At 38.7% G+C, this 22081-nt stretch overlaps 1 long non-coding RNA gene across 2 annotated transcripts; it reads right to left on the reverse strand.

Moving 5' to 3' along the window:
* Window positions 1-359: 359 nt before the first annotated feature.
* LOC131279623 (uncharacterized) lies at window positions 360-21383 on the reverse strand. Of its 2 annotated transcripts, none has more exons than XR_009187020.1 (3): window positions 21290-21383; window positions 5182-5254; window positions 360-591 (listed from the first exon to the last, which is right to left on the reverse strand). It is a non-coding gene; the product is annotated as an uncharacterized lncRNA (long non-coding RNA). The 2 variants fall into 2 exon arrangements; XR_009187021.1 differs by having other exon boundaries at window positions 360-594.
* Between the last annotated feature and the right edge of the window lie 698 nt (window positions 21384-22081).

Here is a 22081-nt window from a genome sequence, read left to right on the forward strand (position 1 = left end):
TCAACTAGTAACAATCACAACCAACAAATATGTATTACTTTCTATGGGTCAAATAATTCATACATAAATGTATTAAACACTTAGAATTATCCTAAAGGGAGTCAAATTAGCTTTCCCATTTTATAGATAAGAACATTGAGTCACAGAAAGGTTGAGTCACTTGCCCAAGGTCTCATTGTTAATAAGTCGTTCTTATTAAAGAAATTGATCATTCTTGCTCTAGAAACTGTTAACTATTATGCTCTATTGTCTACTATCCTTGGAATGCAATGCTATCCCTTCTCTTCAGTGACTAGCTTGGTTTATGGGCTGTCACAGTTTGCCAGGGCAGCTGTAACAAAGTAAAACAGACTGGCCAGTTTAAACAACAGAAATTTATTGTCGCAAGGTTCTGGAGGTTAGAAGTCCAAAATCAAGATGTGAATCAGGCCATGCCTCTTCTTAAAGCAGATTATCTGTTCCACGCCTCTGCCCTGGCTTCTGGTGGGTGGTCAGCAATCCATAGAGCTCCTTGTAAAACTCAATGTCTGCCTCCATCATATGGTCATCTTGCTCTCTGTCTTTGCCTCACTTACTATGTCCAAATTTCCTCTGCTTATAAGGAGACAAGGCATATTGGATTAGAACCCACCCTAATCCAGAATGGCTACATCTTAACTAATAATATTTTAAAAGATTCTATTTCCATATGGGGGTTATATTCACAGGATCAGGGGTTAGTACTTGAATATAGTGTTTAAGGGGCATAATTCAATCCATTACAGGGACCATGCTATGTAATTATGTATCTTTAAACAGCAGGAGCATGTTCATCATGGCAAGATGATTGTGCCATGACTTTGAGAAGAGATAATATTAACCACCCATAGCACAGTCACTCTGAAGCACATACTCATTGAAAGAACTGTTGAGAAAATTAATTTTTACATTCTCATTCTCCTGTGGTAGCTTTCTTGTGAAGTTGGCATTTGAGTAAGTTTAATGTGTTGAGTCTTATACTTGATTTTGCAGAGAGGACTCACTGACTTCTTGTTACCACCACAGAAGCTCCTGCATGCTATATGTGCCTAGGATGCAACTCAACTCTATTTGTTGATTCATTCTCCTCTTCCTGGGAATTAACACTAAACCTATTAAAAAATTCCCCAGAACACTTTCCATCCTGCCCACATCCATGAATATTCTTAGGTTTCCCACGCTCATACTTGAATGTTTGCCCTACACACTCTGAAATGCAAATTAGTGGACTCTGAATTAGTGAGTAAACTACTCATATCTTCTGAATCAATTTATCAAGGATCTCCAGTCTACTTTCCACTGAGGTAGGTGCAGTTGGTGATAAAATGGATCCTTATGACAGGACTTGCCCTTTAAAGAAGGCACAATTTACAAAATGGATTAATTAGTGAATAACAAATGCAGTTCATTTTATGGGACTGAATTCAGTATGCATAATTCAGATGATTTATAAGAAAAGTAGGGCAGTGTCAACTAAATTTTGCAGGAAATGGAATGAAACAGAAACTTTTTCAGAACATCTAAAATAATAGTCATAATTAAGTAGCAATAGTGATAGATTTTACTGACAGCCTCATATGTTTTACACCTTCTGCCAGCTGTTTAATGTGTATAATCCCAGTCATAATGATTCTGCAATTTTGATGTTATTATCCAGTTTTTCAGATGAGTAAACTGAGTCTAAAAGGGCTTAATCAAGTGGTACAAGTGGGATGCAAATCCAGTCAAGGCTCCCCTTCTCATTGCCTCTGCTGCTTCTTCAGGATCATGCTGATGAGACAAGATGATGTTTTAAAAATCACATCATCCTTAATAGATGCATGATCTCATTTGTCTCTTTCATATACCTTATGACATAGGTAAAAAATAATATTAACTCAATTTTTAGATGAGGAAGGAGAAAATGAGAAAGAATGCATGAATTGCCCAAATTCATGTTCATCCATTAAAAATTTTTATGTCATGTACTATATGTGGGGAGGTAGGACTATGTGGTCAGTAAACATGATTTTCTGCCCTCTCAGAGTTCAGAATCTTCTAAGACAGAAATTATATTATCACAGAAATACAAAAATAATGGTGAGATGCGATAAATACCACAGGAAAAGTTGAGGTGCCATGAGCGTGCATATTATGGAACCACACTATTCTGAGCAACCAAGGAAGGTGGCCATGTGGAAGGACCTGTGGTTGGAATGTGCAGGAGTACAGAGCTCATTAGCTGGAAGAGGGTTGGGGAAAAAAGAGAGGATGGGTTTACTTAAGATATCCTTGGCAGAGGAACATGCTGTACAAATACAGTAAAGAGAGGGAAGGTGTAAGTTCAGGTTCCCCAGACAAATAGGTCAGCATCTTTGTAGCTCGGAAGCAAAGGGAAGTATTTCAGAGGCTAGATCATGTGGAGTCCTAGACACTGAGTTAGGGCATTTGTGTTTTACCAGAAAGATGGGAAGCCCTTGAAGAACTGTAAGTCCCCTGGTTGCAGTGTGGAGAATATATTAAATGGTAGCTTAAGTAGAGACAGGAAGGCTAAGAAGGAGGCTTTCTGGGAGTCAGGTTGGTGGGGCTTAAGGGAAGATATGGTAGTCTGAACTAAGAAAGTGTCAAAGGGATTGGAGAGAAGTGGGTGGATTTGATAGCTTTTTTAGATATAAAATTAACATAGCTGGGAGATTGATTGACTTGGCAGTGAAGGAGAGGCTAAAGAAATGGCAGAGCCAGTCATCTTGCATCCAAGTCTAGAGCTCTACACAGTGTGACAAGGCCTGTTGGAGCCAGAGACTTGTTCTTAATTTAGATCTTAACTATATCTGGGCAATGAACAGTGAGCATCTGGACCAAGGATACAGAGACTGGTTAGGAAATGAGGCCACTTCCCAAGTTCTACAGTGGTATTTTGGATGCTGGACTTGTGGGAATGTGTGGTGGAATGGTGTGTAGGTGAGTGAGTGTGTGTGTGTGTGAGGGAGAGAGAGACAGAAGTTTCTCTCCTGCCCCAGTTTCTGTGTGCTGTCTTGTGCTCTTTGCCAAGAGGAAAGAAAACAGATTGTTCTTGTTCAGAGCATTCAGCTGACTCGCCTGGTGCCAAACCAAAAAAAGCCTGAAGAACATAATAATAATTGCTCATGTGTACACAGCACTTTACAGTTTATAAAAGGTTCCACATTACACTCATTAAACTGCAAATCCTGTAGGCAAGCAGCCTACTATTAATTTTACTCCAAATTTAATGATAAAAAAGATGTTCAGAGATGTTGAATCACTGGTCTAATGATGTTCAGAGATGTTGAATCACTGGTCTAAGTGTATGTGTACAATCCAGATCTTTATTCTTTTGCATGTAGTTCTTCTATTGGTTATACCAGGTTTGAACTCATCTTAAAGGGGGATCACCAATGATATAAAGGATTGTGTGTGGTCTTTCCCAAATACAAAGCCTTTTTCCCATTTACAAAGCATCTCCCTTTCATGGTAGCAACAGAACTCAAGGTATCATCCTCCATTCAAATGAGAAAACAAAGGATCAGAGATACTCAAAGTCAAAGTCAGCAAGTAATAGAAATGGGAATTGAACCCAGGACTCTTTCTACGCCCCTTTGCTGCCTCCCAGAATGACTTTTAAGTTAAGGGGGAAGTGATCTTAGGTTCAGAAAGGAGAAAATCAAATAATTCAAATACAATGTGTGTTGACTAGGCTTGCCCTTAAAATTTCCAGTCCAGGTTAAAGCTCTCAAACCAATGAGACCATGTCGGCAGTAGTGAGAAACGGCTGGGCTAAGAGCAGCTGTCGTTACAATCTCCTAATTGGAAATAATTGGGATTCTGTCTCAAACCACAGAGCCCTGATTTAGCCAACTCAGCCTCAACCAGGAAGCATCTGTTGCCATCTCCAATGGCAACAGTTCAATCCCCACTTCAGCATGCCATTCTTCCCTGCCAACTGGCAGGCAGTTATCACTCAAAGCTTGCAGGCCCAGTCCTGAGGTCTGAGGAAGAATCAAATTAGGTCAGTTTCTTAAATTAGGATTAGGAGAAAAGGTGGAAAAGGGGAAAGGTCTAGCACTGTGCTAACTTACTATCCTTTGGGAAAAGGGAATGAGAACTTCTGAGGCTCTATAATGTATCAGGCATTGTGCTGGGAGATTAGTATATGAACATGTAACCCATAAACCAGTAAGGCAGAGAGTAATAACATTTTTCAGAGTAAAAAATAGACTCAGAGGACTTAAGCTCCTGATCCAAGATCATACAGCTAGTGTGCTAGAGCTGGGATTAGATCTCTTGTATCAAGGCTATGTTTTTCACGTTTCTACTCTGCCCCATGCTTTGGCATCCCCATTATTTTAAGCCTCTATTTCCGCACTATTCTGCATCTCATTTCTACCTGTACCTCAAGGCAGAGATCAAGAGCCTCTTTCTCTTTGAAGCCCACCCTTTTACCTCAGATAAAGGGATGGGCAGAGAGAAGAGTCCCCACCCTAAGGAAGCAGGGAGAAGATCTTGGAAAAGAAACCCACAACTTTACAGAGCAGCAAATAATGCTCATTTTTATATTACCTTGCTTGTGGGATGCCGGAAACAGACTTCTGTTTATTATGTTAATGAATCCTCTGTGATTCTCCATTATTTATGTATAATTAAGATGGCCTTTTTAAAAATACCTCCTCCTAGAGTTTGGGAAAACTAAAGTGTTTGTTTGGATTGGTAATAACTAATAACAGGAAATATAGCAACTGCTTCCAAAAGAACTGAAGGAAATGAGCTGCCTGGTACACAAGTAAGATATTGAAAGAGAATACAAAGTGGGTAATATTGTAGGAGGTATAGAGGGTATAAGCAGAGAGAGGTGACAATCCTTTTCTACCCCAGTCAGCCTATTTTAAGGGATTCCCAGGGCCGCATTTGAAAAGAATGTTGACAAATGGATCAGGTCCAAAGAGTCCTTGGATGGCAAGAGTTCTTGCAACAATGCCATATGGGTCTTAGTATGATGTTAACTTCTCTGGGTATCCGTTTCCTCAGTTTTGAAATAAGCAGATTTAATTCAATTAGTGTTTCTGTTTTATTTACTTTTTTGGCAAGTGTTTATGGCAGGGGTGGGTGGAGTAATGGGTCATGGATCACTCTGTGGGTCCATAGCTCAGGTATGTATTGAGCACCTACCTTGTGCCTGATACTCTTCAAGGTGCCCAGGGTTGATGCAAAGCATGGATCTTGCTCTCATGGAGGTTGCAGTCTAGCCATGTGGTGGGTCAGGAGCAAGTAAACCAACAGATAGAGATAATTCCAGATCACGAAAAGGGAGATCAAGAAAATCAAACAGCATAATAAGGGTAGTATGACAGGTAATGATAAGGAAAGGTAGTTTGGATGGTAAAGAAGGTGATATTTGAGTTGAGATCTGTACATCCAGAAGGAACCAGAAAGGCAAGATCTGGGGCAGGGTGTGCAGATTTCCTGAAAGAGGAATCAGTTTGGTGGGTTTTTGAAATAGAATTAAATCACAGTAAATCACAAACACAAATAAGGGACTCCCATATATCCAACATCAAACCCTTTTCTCCTTTCACCAGCAATGATCTTTACACATGTCATATTTGCTGTAGCTGACGTACAGATTTTGAAACATAGCTATCATACATGGTTCTATTTGGTTTACATAATGGTTTATATTTTAGACTGTACACATTTCTAAATTTTTAGCTTCCTTATGTTTTGTGTTATGGTTTACATTTTTAGCTTATAGGTTTTTATACACTTTTGGATAAGTTAACATATCATATATCCATCATTGCATGATCTAGTGGAGCACTTCCATTGCCCCCCAGTTGCCCTGCTTCCATCTTTTCTATACGTCTCTCCCCCCTCCCCTCAGGGCCTACAGTGACAATCAGTCATCACTACTTAAGGGACCAGATTTACAGATACTGTAATGATGCTGAGGGCTTGGTTGGTATACAAGACTGCCCTAACCTTTGGGAGCCACTGATTCTCTTGATAGACACAATTCCCTCTATTTGGGAACATCAGGTCTCCCCAGGCTGTAGGTACACCCTCACACTCATTTTATGGGTCTCCACCCAATGATATATCACACTATGACAAAATACACTCCCTAGAAGCACCTTAAACACGTAATCCTTCTTTATTACATTTTCGAAAGAGTTTTCTCAATATTATAGCTTCAGACATATACCTGACATTCTCCCATATTCAGCTGTTTCCCCCATCCCTACCCCCAATTCCTTGGGCCATCTGACCCATCCTCCCAAACCTAGCCCCCCTCAAGCCCACAAAGCCCCACACAAATGTACCCCTATGCCCCCATCTTATCCCTTCCCTGTACAAATACTTATCTCCAACTTATCATAGACTTTTCCCATGTAGGCGTCAGTTCGGAACCTTCCTCTCCCCGCTCCCCAAATTCCTTTAAGCCTATCTTCCAATCTCTAATTCTTTGAGACAGCTGGGTTTGTTTGTTTCATATCAGAGAGGTCATGTAGTATTTGTCCTTCAGTGTCTGGCTTGCTTCACTCAACATAAGGTCCTTAAGATCCATCCATGTTATCACATGTGCTTGTACTGTATTCCTTCTCATAGCAGAGTAGTATTCCATTTTATGTATATTCCACATTTTATTTATCCACTTATCTGTTGATGGGCATTTGGATTGATTCCATGTTTTGGCAGTAGTGAATAATGCTGCTATGAACATTGGTGTGCATATATTGATTTGTGTCCTTATCTTTAGTTCTTCTGGGTGTATACCCAGCAGTGGAATTGCTGGGTCATATGGCAAATCTATAGCTAACTTTTTGAGAAACCCCAAGCTGTCCTCCAGAATGGCTGGATCCTTCTGCATTGCTACCAGCAGTGGATTAGTGTTCGCATTTCTCCACATCCTCTCCAGCACTTGTAGTCTTCTGTTTTTATGATAGCTGCCAGTCTTATGGGAGTAAGATGGTATCTCATTGTAGTTTTGATTTGCATTTCCCTAATAGCTAGTGATTTTGAGCTTCTTTTCATGTGCTTTTTAGCCATTTGTATTTCTTCTTTGGAGAAGCATCTGTTCAAATCTTTTTCCCATTTTTAAAATGGGTTGTTTGTATTTGTATTTTCAAGATATAGGAGTTCTTTATATATTCAGGATGTAAGTCTCCTATCAGATGTGTGGTTACCAAATATTTTCTCCCATTGTGTAGGCTCTCTTTTCACTTTTTTGACAAACTCCTTTAAGGTGCAAAAGGCTTTAATTTTGATATCTCAGCCTACATGTTGGATCAAGTGTTAAAAACTGCTTTCCTTGAATAAAAGGGGAAAATGGCAGAGACAAATGAGTTTATATGGCTAAGAGTCTTCCAAAAAGAGTCAGGAGGTCATCAGAGGGGTCACATTTATGCACACCTCAGCAAGAACCCAAAAAGAGACAAAGTAGATACAACCCTGGGTGCTGGTTCTCCTGAAGGCTATGGAGATCTGACTGTTTCACAGTTGAGCAAAAGAACCCCAGAGAGCACATTAGATGACCACATTTATTAAGGCTCTGCTATCACTTTTGCTCCTTGCAGTCTATAGTAAGGAGCATCGTTTAAAGGGCATATGTCTCCAAAACTCTCCCCACTTTGTTCATATTCAACAAGGCTCCCCTATGCCAATGAGATAATGTAGAAACTCTTTTTGCCAGGAAAGAAGGTTCTCAATGAGTTGACCCCTGCCCTCTCACTCCTCTATATGCTTAGCTCTATCCAGTCGCACTCAGATCTGGGGCATTCTAAATTATCCATTTTCATATCTCTGAACCTTGTAACATATTTGTTTGTTTTTTCCTTTGCCTAGAATTATATCCCTTTTTCTCATCTTCCTGGTAGATTTTATCTATTCTTCAAGATTTTGTGCAAGTATCAGTCTCCTCTCCCACATGGTCTTCTGCAGTAGTTAAGCTGCTATAGCTAAAAATATATAATTTTATTGCCTTGCCACATTTGAGTCCAGATATGAGAGGTCCACGTTGTGGGTCATTTCCTACAAGGCTATACAGTGGTCCAGGTTACTTCTAGATTGTTGCCTTACTTTCCCCTGAGTGTTATTTTTCACTGTAAAATTAAGTGTAGCTCACCAGTACCTTGTATCCACTGGACTTGTCCTCAACAGAATGAATTTATAAAGATCATGACCAAAGAGCTTGATATGTATCTTCCATTCCTATCCATTAATCAGAAGTAACTCCCATGCCTATAATGAGGTATAAGACTATGTATCCAGCTGAATCTTGGTGGATTCTTTTGTTAAAAGGAAGAAGGGGAGGATGGATGGGTTATGAGGGAAAATTAGCAGTCTCCACCATGGCATCTGGTTAGTTTTCCTGTCTCCTTCTACAGCATCATAGACACACCTTTATCCCCACACGTACCACCTTGCTTCATAATGCTTGCTGAATTGTCTGCCTCCCCTATCAAATTCTACTTCGAAGGCAGTAATTTTTCCTTGTTCAGCTTTGTGTCCAAAATTCCCAGTACATGGCTTAGCATCAGATGAATGAATCTAAACAAGAATAAAAATGGCAGGCCCAGAGAGCTTAAGTGATTTCCAAGTTCACTCAGTACCATCACAAGAGCCCAACTCTTCCCTGTTTTGATTTGGAGGAATTAGAGAGATGATTGTGAAAGTTAGAGTCAAGATGACAGGACTGGGAGGATGTAAGCAGCACTGGGAGAAGCTGCTAAGAGAGGCCCAGGTCGGTTCAAGGGGCAGAGTGATTGGGAAGCAATACCCAAGCTCAGCCATGCCAAGATGTGTACATGTGGAGGAGACTGCTCAGTCCCAGCATGGCCAACTGCCACAGTTCTTCCCTTCTCTGCACACCAAGCCTGCCACTATCCACCCACTTTCCCGCTCTCTCCAAAAGCAGGATGAGTTGTTCATCAGATTGGTCAAGTTTGAGTCATTAATTGGGCCATGATTAATGGTAGACAGGTTTACTGTGCCTTAAAAAGCAAGGGGCCAGATACTTATATCTTTTTACATAAGTTCTTCCTCTTCAAAAGGCAGAAAGCCCTAGTAAGCCAGCATCCTTACTGGTTCCCACCCCTCTCTTTCTCTCACCAACTGTCCCCAGCAATCTTGTGTAAGCTCAAGTTAGATTTAAGGAGCAGGAGGAGGTCCACTCTGGCCTGGAAGGTAAGCATCAGCTCCACCTAGCTTTGTACCAGGAAGCTTTAGCGCTCTATTAATAGGGATTTGCACCTCTATTCCCACAGAGCAGGAACTGTAGTTCTCATGTGGTCACTATTCCCCGCTCATCTTCAACACACAGAGGGTGGGATTGGGGCGGGATTCAGCTGCCTCTTCAAACAACCCCTCCCTGTAGCCACCTTATCACCTGGCATCCCTGAACCCTCCCACCACCCCCTGAGCTCCATGATGTTTGTGCAGAGACAGTTGGGCTGCAGGTCTGTGGGCGGTTTGAGATCCTGTGAATTACGCAGATCCTGGCTCTTAGATCATCAATTATTCTGGTCCTTCATGTGGGCCTGCGTGGGCTGCATCGTGTGATTTCTGGTTCTTACCCTGCAGGGACTCTTAGCAGCCTGACCTTTTGAGTCACTTCTTCACTGAATTGCTTTTCTTAATTTGTAATATCCCCCACCCCAAGCAGCAACCTTTTTCTTCTTGATACCCCTTTTGACTAGTGCACTGGGTCCTAACTTGCACATTTACATTCTCAAATTCCCGTTCTCTCTCAAGTGTGAAATTCATCACCTGCAAAAACAAATCCAAGTGTGACTTTCCCCCCTTTAGTTTCCTGATCATTATAAAGCCCTGATTTATTTCCCCAAATAATAGCAAGAGTGAAATGAACTAAAAGGGAAATGAAAAATAAAAGAAACTTTCCTTGCTTTGAGGCTTGAATTCTCATCCACTTTTAAAATTAATATGTATATGGGTATATATGTATGTATAAACTCAAGTACTAGTCTTTGTGGGGGAAAATTAGTTACCAGAGATAAAAGATAAAATAAAATACATAAATGTATATTATAGATATAGATGCAATTTTATACCACAGTCTCCTGACAGAAATAGCCTACTGAGGTCAGCTGCTCTGAAGCATTCTGTTCCCATTCTAATAAAGATCCAGTGGCATTTATGCAGAGATGTGCTGCCAGGTAATTCTGCTGCTGCTGCTTCATTTCTGTAGTTCCCTGAAGCCAGAATAATGTCACTGCGTCGACAAGCTGGAATCTTGGAAGAGCTTGGATTGCTATGAAAAACCTTGGAGAAGGCAGCCACTGAAATCAGAGATGAGCATGTCCCATGAGGCACTAGATCTGTTTCCTGCAGATGTTTTGGGGTTCACACTGCCCAGCTAGGATTGCATGTTATCTTTCCCTTCCTTTCCTTCCCTCACCCAGTGGTCTTTGCCAAAATATGAGATTAAACATCTGCCACTATACTTGATTATAATTGGCACACTTTCTTTACCTGTAAGGTACTGTTGAAATACACAAATATCAAATAAGAAGGCAAAATATTCACACAGCATTTCTCTCCAAAACCCCTAAGTATGTCACACTGTGTAAACTATCTTTAGACTTTGTATATCAGGCCATTTCGTTGGACAAAGTATTGTTCAATCCGGTAGGAGTTTAATTTCTAAATTTAGTGCTTTAAAATTTTTTCGATAGTTACTGATTTCTAATATAATTGCATTCATTTAGAGTACACACTCCGTAAGATTTCAATCTTTGACTATCTGTTGAAACCGTTTAATAGTCAAAGATATGGTCTATTTTAGTGAACATCCATGTGAAAGAGAAAAGTTTATGTACTCTGTAGTTACTTGGAGTAGAGTGGTATAATTACATCACGGTGGTTGGGTCTTCTATATCCTTACTGATTTTTTTTGTTTAGTTTTTTTTACCAGCTGTGAAGAGGGCTATTAATATCTTCATTTGTGATTGTGGATTCATCTCTTTTTCTCTTTAGTTTTGCCAGTTTTGCTTCACATATTTTGAAGCTCTGTTGTAAGCATTTAAATATTTATGATTATGTATCTTCCTAATGAATTGACTTTTTCAGTATTTTCTGTCACTCATATCTGGTTATACTCCTTGTTTTCAGTTGGTGCCACTAGAGTAATAACTTGTTTCAAGTAAGGATTGTCAATACATGCTAAAACTTGTAGGTGAAAGTTTGAAAAGAAACAGGATATTTACATGGTCTCAAAATATCTCCTAATTAGACAGAGAATTATATGATATAGGGAAAAATAGTATCTTTACAGAGGAGAAAACGGACAGACACTAATTCAATCAAATTACCAAAATTAACCACCAGAAATTAGACATCATTTCTTATAGACATTTCACAATGAAAAAGCCACAATATCACTCCCAAGGTACTCCTGCCAAAAATACGTAACCTGAGCCTAAACATGAGGAAATATCATACACACGCAGTTTGAGGAATAGTCTACCAAACAAGGCATGTGATTTTCCACAAGGTCAGGGTCATGAAAGACAGAGGCTGGTGGGCTATTCTACATTATAAGGAAATTGAAGAGAAATGGCAACTAAAAGCAATATTTAATCCTGGATTAAATTCTGAACCAGGAGAAAAATTGGTTTGCTATTAAAAGTACATTAATGGGACAATTGGGAAAAATTAAATAGGATCTGTAGATTAGATAATTGTATTTTATCAATGCTAATTTCCTGATTTTGATAATTGTATTGATGCTTCTGTAAGAGAATACCCTGGAATTTCAGAAACACACAATGAAATATATAAGTGTAAATGAAAATTATGTGTGTGATATAACTCAAATATACCAGAGAAAAAGAATCTGCATGTTTTGGTGTGTGTGTATATAGACCTAGGCAGAAATAAAGAGAAAGAGGGGCAGTGTGGGAAAGGAGACAGAGAAAAAGAGAAGTGGTGAAATGTTAACATTTTGGGAATTCTTTAAATTATTTTGCCACTTTTCTGTAAGTCAGAAATACTTTCATAATTTTAAAAAGTTTTTATAATACTTCCTGTCATCATCTTGAAGTCTATTTTGACTGATAATGCAGCCACTTCAGCTTTTAAAATCTTATGTTTGTACAGTATTTTTTTTTTTTATTTCTCTCCCCTTGCCCTCCCCACCCCCCCCCCCCCAGTTGTCTGTTCTCTGTCTGTTTGCTACATCTTCGTCGCCCGCTTCTGTTGTTGTCAGCGGCAAGGGAATCTGTGTTTCCCTTTGTTGCATCATCTTGTTGTGTCAGCTCTCAGTGTGTGCAGCACCACTCCTGAGCAGGCTGCACTTTCTTTTGTGCTGGGTGGCTTTCCTTATGGGGCGCGCTCCTTGGGTGCCCCTTGGGCATGGGGCTCCCCTATGCGGGTGACACCCCTGCATGGCAGGACACTCCTTGCGTGCATCAGCACTGCACATGGGCCAGCTCCACACGGGTCAAGGAGGCCCGGGGTTTGAACCGCGGACCTCCCATATGGTAGATGGACACCCTAACCAGTGGGCCAAGGCTGCTTCCCTGTATGGTATTTTTCATGTTAGCCTTTCCCTTTCAAAAGATCTGTGACAGCTTCATATTTAAAGTACCATACAGCTGAGTCTTGCTTTTATATATCTAGTCTGGTAATCTTAGGCTTTTAATCGTAGTGTTCAGTTCATTTCGATTTAATATAATTACTCATATATTTGGATTTAGGTCTATGATCTTATTATTACTTTTCTATTTGTCCTGTGTGTTTTCTTTATTCCTTCTCTCCTGCCGTAATTTTGTTTAATCAAATATTTTCTGGCATTTCATTTTAATTCCTGTATTGGTTTTCAGCTCTACCTCTTTACACTTTTTCAAGTGGTTGCCCTAGGGATTCCAAAATTCATTCCTGACTAATTGCAGTGTAAGAGTAAATATGCCACCCTTTCTGATAAAATATAAGAAATTTGCCACAGTATAGTTCTATTTAACATCATCCTTTTTATGCTGCCATATATGATATATATCAGCAGTATATAAGTAGCAGTATAATCATCGCTCTAATAGATATATACATTTAAATAAAGAGAATAAAATTAGTCTTTTTTCTTTACCCTTATGGTTACCACACCCAAGGCTCATTATCTTTTCTTGTAGATCTATCAGTTCCCTTCAGCTTGCAGAACTTCCTTCAGCATGTCAGGTAAAATATTCTTTCAATTTTCTTTTATCTAAAAAGGTCTTAATTCTGTCTTCACTTCTTAGGAATGTTGCTGCTGGGTATGGAATTCTGGGTTGGCAGATTTCTTCCCCATCCCAGCACTTTAAAGTTGTTATTTCATTGTCTTCTGCCCTCCATTGATTCTGATGAGAAATCAGCCATGATTTATGTCATTGCTTTCCTGTATGTAATGTGTCATTTTCGTTGGTTTCATTTGAAATTTTTTTTTAGTGTGTGGTATTCAGCATTGGACATTGGCATACCTAGGTGTAATTTTCTTTGTATTATTCCTCTTGGGGTTCACCAGTATTCTTGAATCTGTAATTTATGTTTTCTTCCAAATTCAAGAAAGTTTGGCCATTATTTCTTCATATATACATTTTTCTTCTCTGTTATCTCTCTCCTCTATTTCTGGGACTCTAATTATGTGTATGTTGAAGTGACTGATATTATCCCACAAGTCATTGAGGTGCTGTTAATTATTTTCCATAAGATTTTTCCTCTGTGCTTCATTTTCAATAGTATCTATTTTTAGATCTTCAAATTCACTGATTTCCTTTTCTGCTGGCTCCAATGTGTTGAAAAGCCAATCCAGTGATTTTGTTTTCATTTCAGACACTATATTTTTAAGTTCTAAAATGTCCCTTTGATTTTTCTTTATAACTTCTGTTTCTGTTATAGATTCTCCCTCTTTTCATTTACGATGACCATGCATTTCTTTAAATCCTTGAACAGGTTTATAATAGATGCTTTAAAATACTTTCTGCTAATTCCAAACCTGAGTTATCTCAGAGTCAGTTTCCAGGCTTGGGGCCACACTGTCAGACTTCTTTACATATCTAGTAATTTATTATTATTATTATTATATTACTATTATATGCTGTACATAATGCTACATGTTGAGACTCTGGGTTTTAGTGTCCTTAAGAGAGTATTAACTTTTTTTTTCTAGAAAAACATTTCATTTATTATACAAAATTTCATCTGCAGCATCCCTGTGAAATTACCACCCTGGTTTTGCTTGAGTACCTCTTGTCATGGTGAGCTCACTACCTCTTTGAAGAAGCATAATCCATTATCAGACACCTCTCATGATTAAAAACTTCTCCCTTTATATTTAGTTATAATGTGCTGTCTTGGTAGCTTTAGCCAGGAGCCACAGAAAAATGTCTGTTGCCTTTTTAAAATCAAAGGAATCCCAAGGATTCCAGCAAGCCAGCACCCTAAGGCTAAAGACTTTGAGGAGAAAACATGGCCTTGCCAATGCCTTGATGTTGGACTTCTAACCTTTGATGTGTGCTAATAAATGCTTGTTGATTAATCCAAACTATTGTGTGGTATTTATCATAGCAGCAGGGAAAACTAAGACACCCTCCATCCCCACCTCTGGATGATTTTGAAACATTTTGTGGCACCAGTCCATAAAGTACTGTTTAGGTAATATGTGGTCAGATTATTTTTAAGGACCATATCACTACAAGAGTGATTCTAGGCAAGGCAATGATCAGCAGATCCCTTGTTTTACTAATGGATGCATGGAGAATGAGAAAGAAAATGTGGCTTGACTCTGTTCTCTCTTATCAACAATGGAAAGGTCAGGCCAAAAAGTTATGTCTACTGACTCCACAGTTAGTTCTTTCTCTCAAAATTTTATCTAATGATTTTTTCAGTTAACTTGGAAATTGGGCTTCTACCACCTACTTCGGATCCATTCTGTCAAATGTTCCTTCCTGATTCTGTGTTTTATGAGAGTCATTATCACCTCAGTTTCTCTCTCTCTCAAATTGGTACAACTCTGACTTTAAGTATTAGGATGCTGTGAAGTTTAATTAACATCAGCTGAGTCCTCTGTTGCCTCAGATGAAATGTACTGTATTGATGCAAAGTGATATCATTATTACAATTTACCAATTGCCAGTCTCAGGTTACCTGCTGGCCTGTAAATTATGTTTTATCTGAAAAAACAAGACAGAAAAATGAGCATATTAGCTACTACTTGGAAACCCAACCTGTCCCTGGACCTGTCCATTCCCTATATCTGAGCATCAAACCCATCTCAGATCACAGTGAGGGTTTACAGCTTTTTGCATTTCTCAGAAAAAGCTTGCTGATAGACAGTGGGATAAAATTGAATTAATTGCTCTTCAGTGGTGAATAATCATAGACTTGGATCCTGGGTCTTGTGCTTACTGAGTAACTACTGGGGCTTGTTCCATCATCTCTTGGTGTAGTAGAGCCAATACCTAACTTTGGCATGGTTGTTCTGAGAGTTAAGTGAGGTAAAGTAAGTGAACCAATTTCCGTAGTGTCTGGTACTTATTACAAGCTGCATGAAGGATGGCTTGCAGAGAAAGAAACTCATGTAAAGATACTAGGAGAGATAATAATGATGAGAGAAAAATGGTGGCATTCTAGACAATCCATTCTGTAAAGAGTATATAGCTATTTGAGACGATCAAGAAAATACCGTTTGATGATATTTTAAAAAAAAATAAAGGCAATTAAAGAGTTAACTCCTGAAAACTTCCTTATTGCTCAAATGTGACCTCTCTAAGCCAAACTCAGCTTATAAATGCACTACCTTGCCCCAGGCATGGCACATGACTCCCAGGGATGACCCTCCCTGGCACCAAGGGATTATTGCCAAACACCAACTAGTGAGGCATTTGGAAAAGCACCTTGGCACAATGGGGAAATATTAAATACAAATGAGTTTTTAGGACTAAGAGATTTCAAAATGAGTCTGGAGGCCATTCCAGGGGTTACACTTATGCATTTCTTAGCAGGATCTCATTGACTGCCACAGTAAATAATGCCTCAAATAGCGGGGCTCCTGAGGGCTATAGAGACATCTAGACACTATAGGTAGGGCAGACAATCTCAGGAATTCCAAACCCTGTCTGTAGGCCTTACTTTGAAATATATGCTCTGCAATGTGATGGAGTTAGACTCATTTTCCTACACATGTCTTGTGCTCCTTATATTTGAACCTATAATTAGCACTATACTCATTAAATATATGTCCCAGAGACTTAAATCTTCTGTCTGTTCACATGTCAGTTGAGCCCTGAGCCTCAGCAGAGTTGCAACACCTACCCATTAAACTCACCTAGGACAACTAACAAAAGGATGATGGACAATGCCCAACCCAAAAAACAGAGTTCCACAACTGAAAGCAAGACAGTTCCATCCATCTGTCCCATGGGATTTAAGCCCCTTCTCAGTCAGAAACAGAGGAGGCATCACCATCCCAAAATCCTCAAGATTGAGGAATGAACAAATTTAAGATGGGAATACAACTATGGACTGAAGTAGACTTATTATTATTCTAGCAATGGAAGAACTTGTAACACTGATATAAAGGCAGTGGACATCAGACTTTCTGAAGGGAGGGAAAGGGAAGAATAGATATAACATGGGGCATTTGGGGGACATTGAAGTTGTCCTGCATGACATTGCAAAGACAGATATAGGCCATTATAAATTTTGTCAAAACCTATAGAATTGTGTGGTGCAAACCGTTAACTGTAATGTAAACCATAGACCGTTGTTAGTAGCAATGCTTCAATATGTGTTCATCAGTTGTAACAAATGTACTACACTAATGAATGTTGTTGATGGAGAAAAGTGTGGGAAGGGGAGAGGGTGGGACATATAGGAATTCCCTGTATTCTTGGCTGTAACATTTATATAATCTAAAACTTCCTTAAAAAAAAAAAAGACAATTATATGCTTATGAAGTTACTCCATTCTTATAACAGCTCCAATAGCTGTTACAGCCTTCATTTTTTAACTTTTTATTATTTTAACATATATTCAATTCAAAATTTCAAGTGTACAATTCAGTGGTATTAATAATATTCACAATGTTAGGATAACATCACCACTATCCATCTCCAAAAATTTTTAATTACCCCAAACAGAAAATGTGTATCCATTAAGCAATAACTTCTCATTCCCCTTTCTTGGCAGCCCCTGGTAACCTGTAATCTATTGTTTGTTTCTATGATTTGCATATTCTAGGTATCTGATGTATGTGAGATATTACAATATTTGTCCTTTTATATCTGGCTTATTTCATTCAATGTGATGTCTTCAAGTTTCATCTATGTTTTAATGTGTATCAGAACTTTATTTCTTTTCATGTCTGAATAAAATACTATTGTATGTACATCCCATATTTTGTTTATCCATTCATCTGTTGAACACTTGAGTTGCTTCCACCTTTGGCCATTGTGAATGATGCTGCTATAAACATTGGTGTATAAATATTTGTGGCCTTGGATTTGGCAGAGCCTTCTTTGATATGACACTAAAAACACAAGTAACAAAAGAAAAATAGATAACATGTACTTCATCAAAATTAAAAAGTTTTGTACATCAAAGGGTATTATAAGAAAATGAAAAGATAACCTACAGAATGAGAGAAAATATTTGGAAACCTCATATCCTTTATGGGTTTAATATCTAGAATCTTGGGGTGGAGGACTTGGCCCAGTGGTTAGGGCATCTGTCTACCACCTGGGAGGTCTGCGGTTCAAACCCTGGGCCTCCTTGACCCGTGTGGAGCTCGTGCATGCTCAGTGCTGATGTGCGCAAGGAGTGCCCTGCCACGCAGGGGTGTCCCCGTGCAGGGGAGCCCCACATGCAAGGAGTGCGCCCCATAAGGAGAGACACCCAGAGCGAAAGAAAGTTCAGCCTGCCCAGGAATGGTGCCACACACATGGAGAGCTGACACAACAAGATGACGCAACAAAAAAAAAAGCAACACAGATTCCCATGCAGCTGACAACAACAGAAGCAGACAAAGAAGACACAGCAAATAGACACAGAGAGCAGATAACAGGGGTGGAGGGGAAGGAGAGAGAAATAAATAAAATAAATCTTTAAAAAATAAAGTAATAATATCTAGAATCTTTAAAGGAATCCTATAACTGAACAATAAAAAGACCAACATCACAATTAAGAAATGGACAAAGGACTTGAAAAGGCAATACTCCAACATAGATATACAAGTGGTCATGAACACATGCAAAGATGCTCAATGACATCAGTCACAGGGAAATACCAAAACCACAATCAGATACCATTCATACCCACAAGATTTGTTACTGAGAAAAAACAAAACCAAAGAGAATAGCAAGTGTTGGAGAGGATATGGAGAAATAGGAACACTTGTACATTGTTGGTGGGAATATAAAATGGTGCAGCCGCTATGGAAAAGTTTGGCAGTTCCTCATAAAATTGAAGATAGACTTACCATATGACCCAGCAATTCCACTTCTAGGTATATATCTGTATTAGTCAGTCAAAGGGGTGCTGATGTAAAATACTAGAAATTGGGTGGTTTTTATAAACGGTATTTATTTGCAGTAGGAGCTTACAGATACCAGGCCATAAAGCATAAGTTACTTCCCTCACCAAAGTCTATTTTCACATGTTGGAGCAAGGTGGCTGCCAACAGCTGTGAGGGTTCAGGCTTCCTGGGTTCCTCCCTTCCTGGGGCTTGCTTCTCTTTCCTCTGTGTGCTTACTTCCTGGGGTTACAGCTTAAGGCTTCAGCATCACACTCCAACATCAAAACTCCAACCCCATTCTTTGCCATGCCTTTTATCTGTGAGTCTCCACACAACAAGGGGTGGGTACTCAACACCCTACTGTCACTGAATCAAATATAATCTCATATGCCTAGAGGAAAAGACCAGTTTACAAACATAATCCAATATTTCTTTTTGGAATTCATCAATAATATCAAACTACTGCAATGTCCAAAAGAACTGAAAATAGTCTTCTTTTTACAGATATGGTCATTGAAGATCACAGACTCAAAGTTACACAAGTCATCAAGGGTAGAGATGTACACAGGTCAGTGTTCTTTCTGCCTATTATAGACGCTTCTCTCTTTGCCACATGTGGACAGATTTGTGTGACTAATGGCCACATGTTTTATTTTTACCCCAAAAATGATTTTGTACTTGAGAAAGTTACTTTTGAGAATCTTAAGAAACTAAACAAATTCAAAGTGCCATTTCCACATCTCAATGCTGATTTGTTCTTTCATTCTTGCAATGACTCTACAAGGGAGGTTTAGTGGACATGATCATCTGCATTTTATTGACACATAAACTGAGGCCCAGAGAGCAGTAATATCAAGAGTGTAATCAATTAATGTAATTTATAGAGATCAAATGCTTCTTGTAGGTGTGTGTGGGGGGGGATATCACATACATTCCACTTTCCTATTTTATTTCTAATCATACAATAAACTTAAATTTTTGAAGATTATATAAGTCAGGACATAGAAGTGAAAACAAGCTATCTTCTTTATCCCCCAAGGGCTGAAGCAGTCACCTTCCACCTATACTGAAAAAGACTTTGGTAGATAAATACTTTCTCTCAACACAGTCATGGGAGCTCCCAAGCGGGATATTCCGAGCTGGCGGTATTCAGCTCTTGGTCCCCTGGTTTCTCAGCTCTGTCCCTGGTCAGCTGTAACATAATGTCTGTCAGGGTGAATAACAGCCTCCCTCTCTGTGCCCCTCAGTGGTGGGAATGGCCCAAGAGGCCCTAAGAAGCCTGCATCCTGCAGGGTTGTCACAGCTGAACCCGAGACAGATTTCACCAAGGTCTAGAGTATTATTCTGCTTTTCTCCATCCTGATTAATTTCACAGCTAATGACCCTCTAGACTTTGTGATGTACGATGCTCTGCCAGGGACAAAAAAAATTGAACTTTCACTAATTAAATAGAACATCTTCACGCAGTGAAAGGTTTTGCAAATGAATGTAACTCACACAGAATTATGTTGGCAAGAGAGTCCCAAGGAAAGACCTTCTAAAGACCAGGGAGCAAAGAAAGGAAACTTGGTGTAGGAGAGAAAGAGGGAGATTTCAAAAAAAAAGGACAGGAAAAGAAGAGAAAGATGTATATTTAGAGAGATAGACACAGAAAGAAACAGATACCATTTGAAACAAAGACTAAGGGAAAAAAGACTAAAGTGCACAGATGAAGACAAAGGCATATCTTAAGCACATTTTTTTATTATTTTAGTGATTAGAAACAGAATATTAGACAATATTGCATAGAAATTTTGAGCCTATTCCTATCAGATGTAAAAAAGTCTTCTAGACATGTTTATTTGACAAATGTATTTATTGAGCACTTTTTTTCATGTAAGATACTGTGCTAGAACCAGAAATACAGTGATAAGCAGAACACATGCAAAGCCTTCTCACTGAGATTTAATTGGAAAGATAATTATTAAACAATGAATATAAATAATTATCCGATTTTGATGTTGGGTTTATAGTGATGGATAAATCTATGGGTGTAGAAAGACATGTTTTGCAACTAAATTACGTTAGCGTTTTATAAATAGCAAGGAATAATGGAAACATAAAATACATTTCTCTCTTCCTATATTTTTAAGCATCAGAAATGGAGGGCTTGAACCAAGCTCATGGAGTAAAAATATCTATTGTATCAGAGGGATTTTAAACAAACATTTTCCTTTAGAAATGAAACAATTTTGAGGTAATTCCAACACTTAGAAAAGTAATGAAAATAATGCACTGGTCATCTACATACCAACCACTGCCTATCTTATTTTGTAAGCCTATATTTCAACAATTAGAAAGAAGAAAATTATAAGCTTTTATGAGTCAGATATCTTATTTACATTATTTCTTGACCTCGACAATCTTACAGTGCAATATTGCACCTTTTTTACAGATGATTTCTCATTGTAAAGGTTAAGGAATTGCCCAAGTATCAACAGGTTATAATTGGTATGACCAAAATTTCCACCTAGAATTATTTAATTCTATGCCCTTTCTGATATATCACTCTGCTCATGGGCAAAGGACAGAGAAAGAATCAAGCATTTTCAGTACTCTTAGATTTGAAAATAGGACACCAGAATATTTCTATTTTCTCCTCTACCCGTCACTCCCACTTTGCTTTTTATTTGGCTAGATGATTAGAGGATTTATTTCTGTTCCTTAAAGAGTATTCACATGTTCACTCCCACCTCATCTCAGGTCTAAGGAATGTTGGCAGGAAAAGTAGCATACCTGGTTTTCCTTTTCCACTTTTTCCCTTCCCTTTCACACCAGCATCTGAAGCTGCCATACTTTGTTAACTCATTGCCACGATCCCTTACTGGAAGCAATTTGCTGCTAATGCACAATTGTTGCCATGGTGATCATGATGTCATAAAGTGACACTATGTGCTCAGGTAAGCGATATGATGTTTTTTTTTAATCTAGGATATTAACATCTTGAAAATATAGAATGCTAAATGTTAAAATAGAAAAGAAACTGAGTTATGCAAAAACCCAACATTAGTGCATATTTTTCTTCTTAGTAATTGAGTTGAATTTGACAACCTCCATATGGTCTTTTCCTGCTATAAAATTTTATAATTATGGAAAAGGATGAATAATTGCATCTCTTTGAAAGAAGCAGAGTCTTTGATTGGCCTAAGAGTTATGTGAGAATTATGACTTCAACAGGACTGTGAGTTGATGAGCAGGGTGGTCTTCCAGAAGGACCATTAAGGTCTGGGCTCACTTTATTGAGCATCTCTGAGGATCTCTGTTATCTTAGCCTCAGTCCCACCATCTGTTATATAGGAAAAAAAGTTCTAACCTCATCGATCTGCAGTATGTTCAGACTGAATGAGAATACGTGTTCAAAGCACTTAGCACATAGTGGTTCTGCTGAAATATTATTTTCTTAGAGTTAAATTCTTAAAGGGTATTTTACTTTACAGCATTAACTCAGGCAAGTCCTTTCACCACTTTTAGGCATAATGATTTTATTATTGTTTATAAAAATGAGGATGGTTGGAGAAAAGGAAGGCA

This window comes from Dasypus novemcinctus, chromosome 8, assembly GCF_030445035.2.
Source record: "Dasypus novemcinctus isolate mDasNov1 chromosome 8, mDasNov1.1.hap2, whole genome shotgun sequence".
Classification (NCBI taxonomy): Eukaryota; Metazoa; Chordata; class Mammalia; order Cingulata; family Dasypodidae; genus Dasypus; species Dasypus novemcinctus.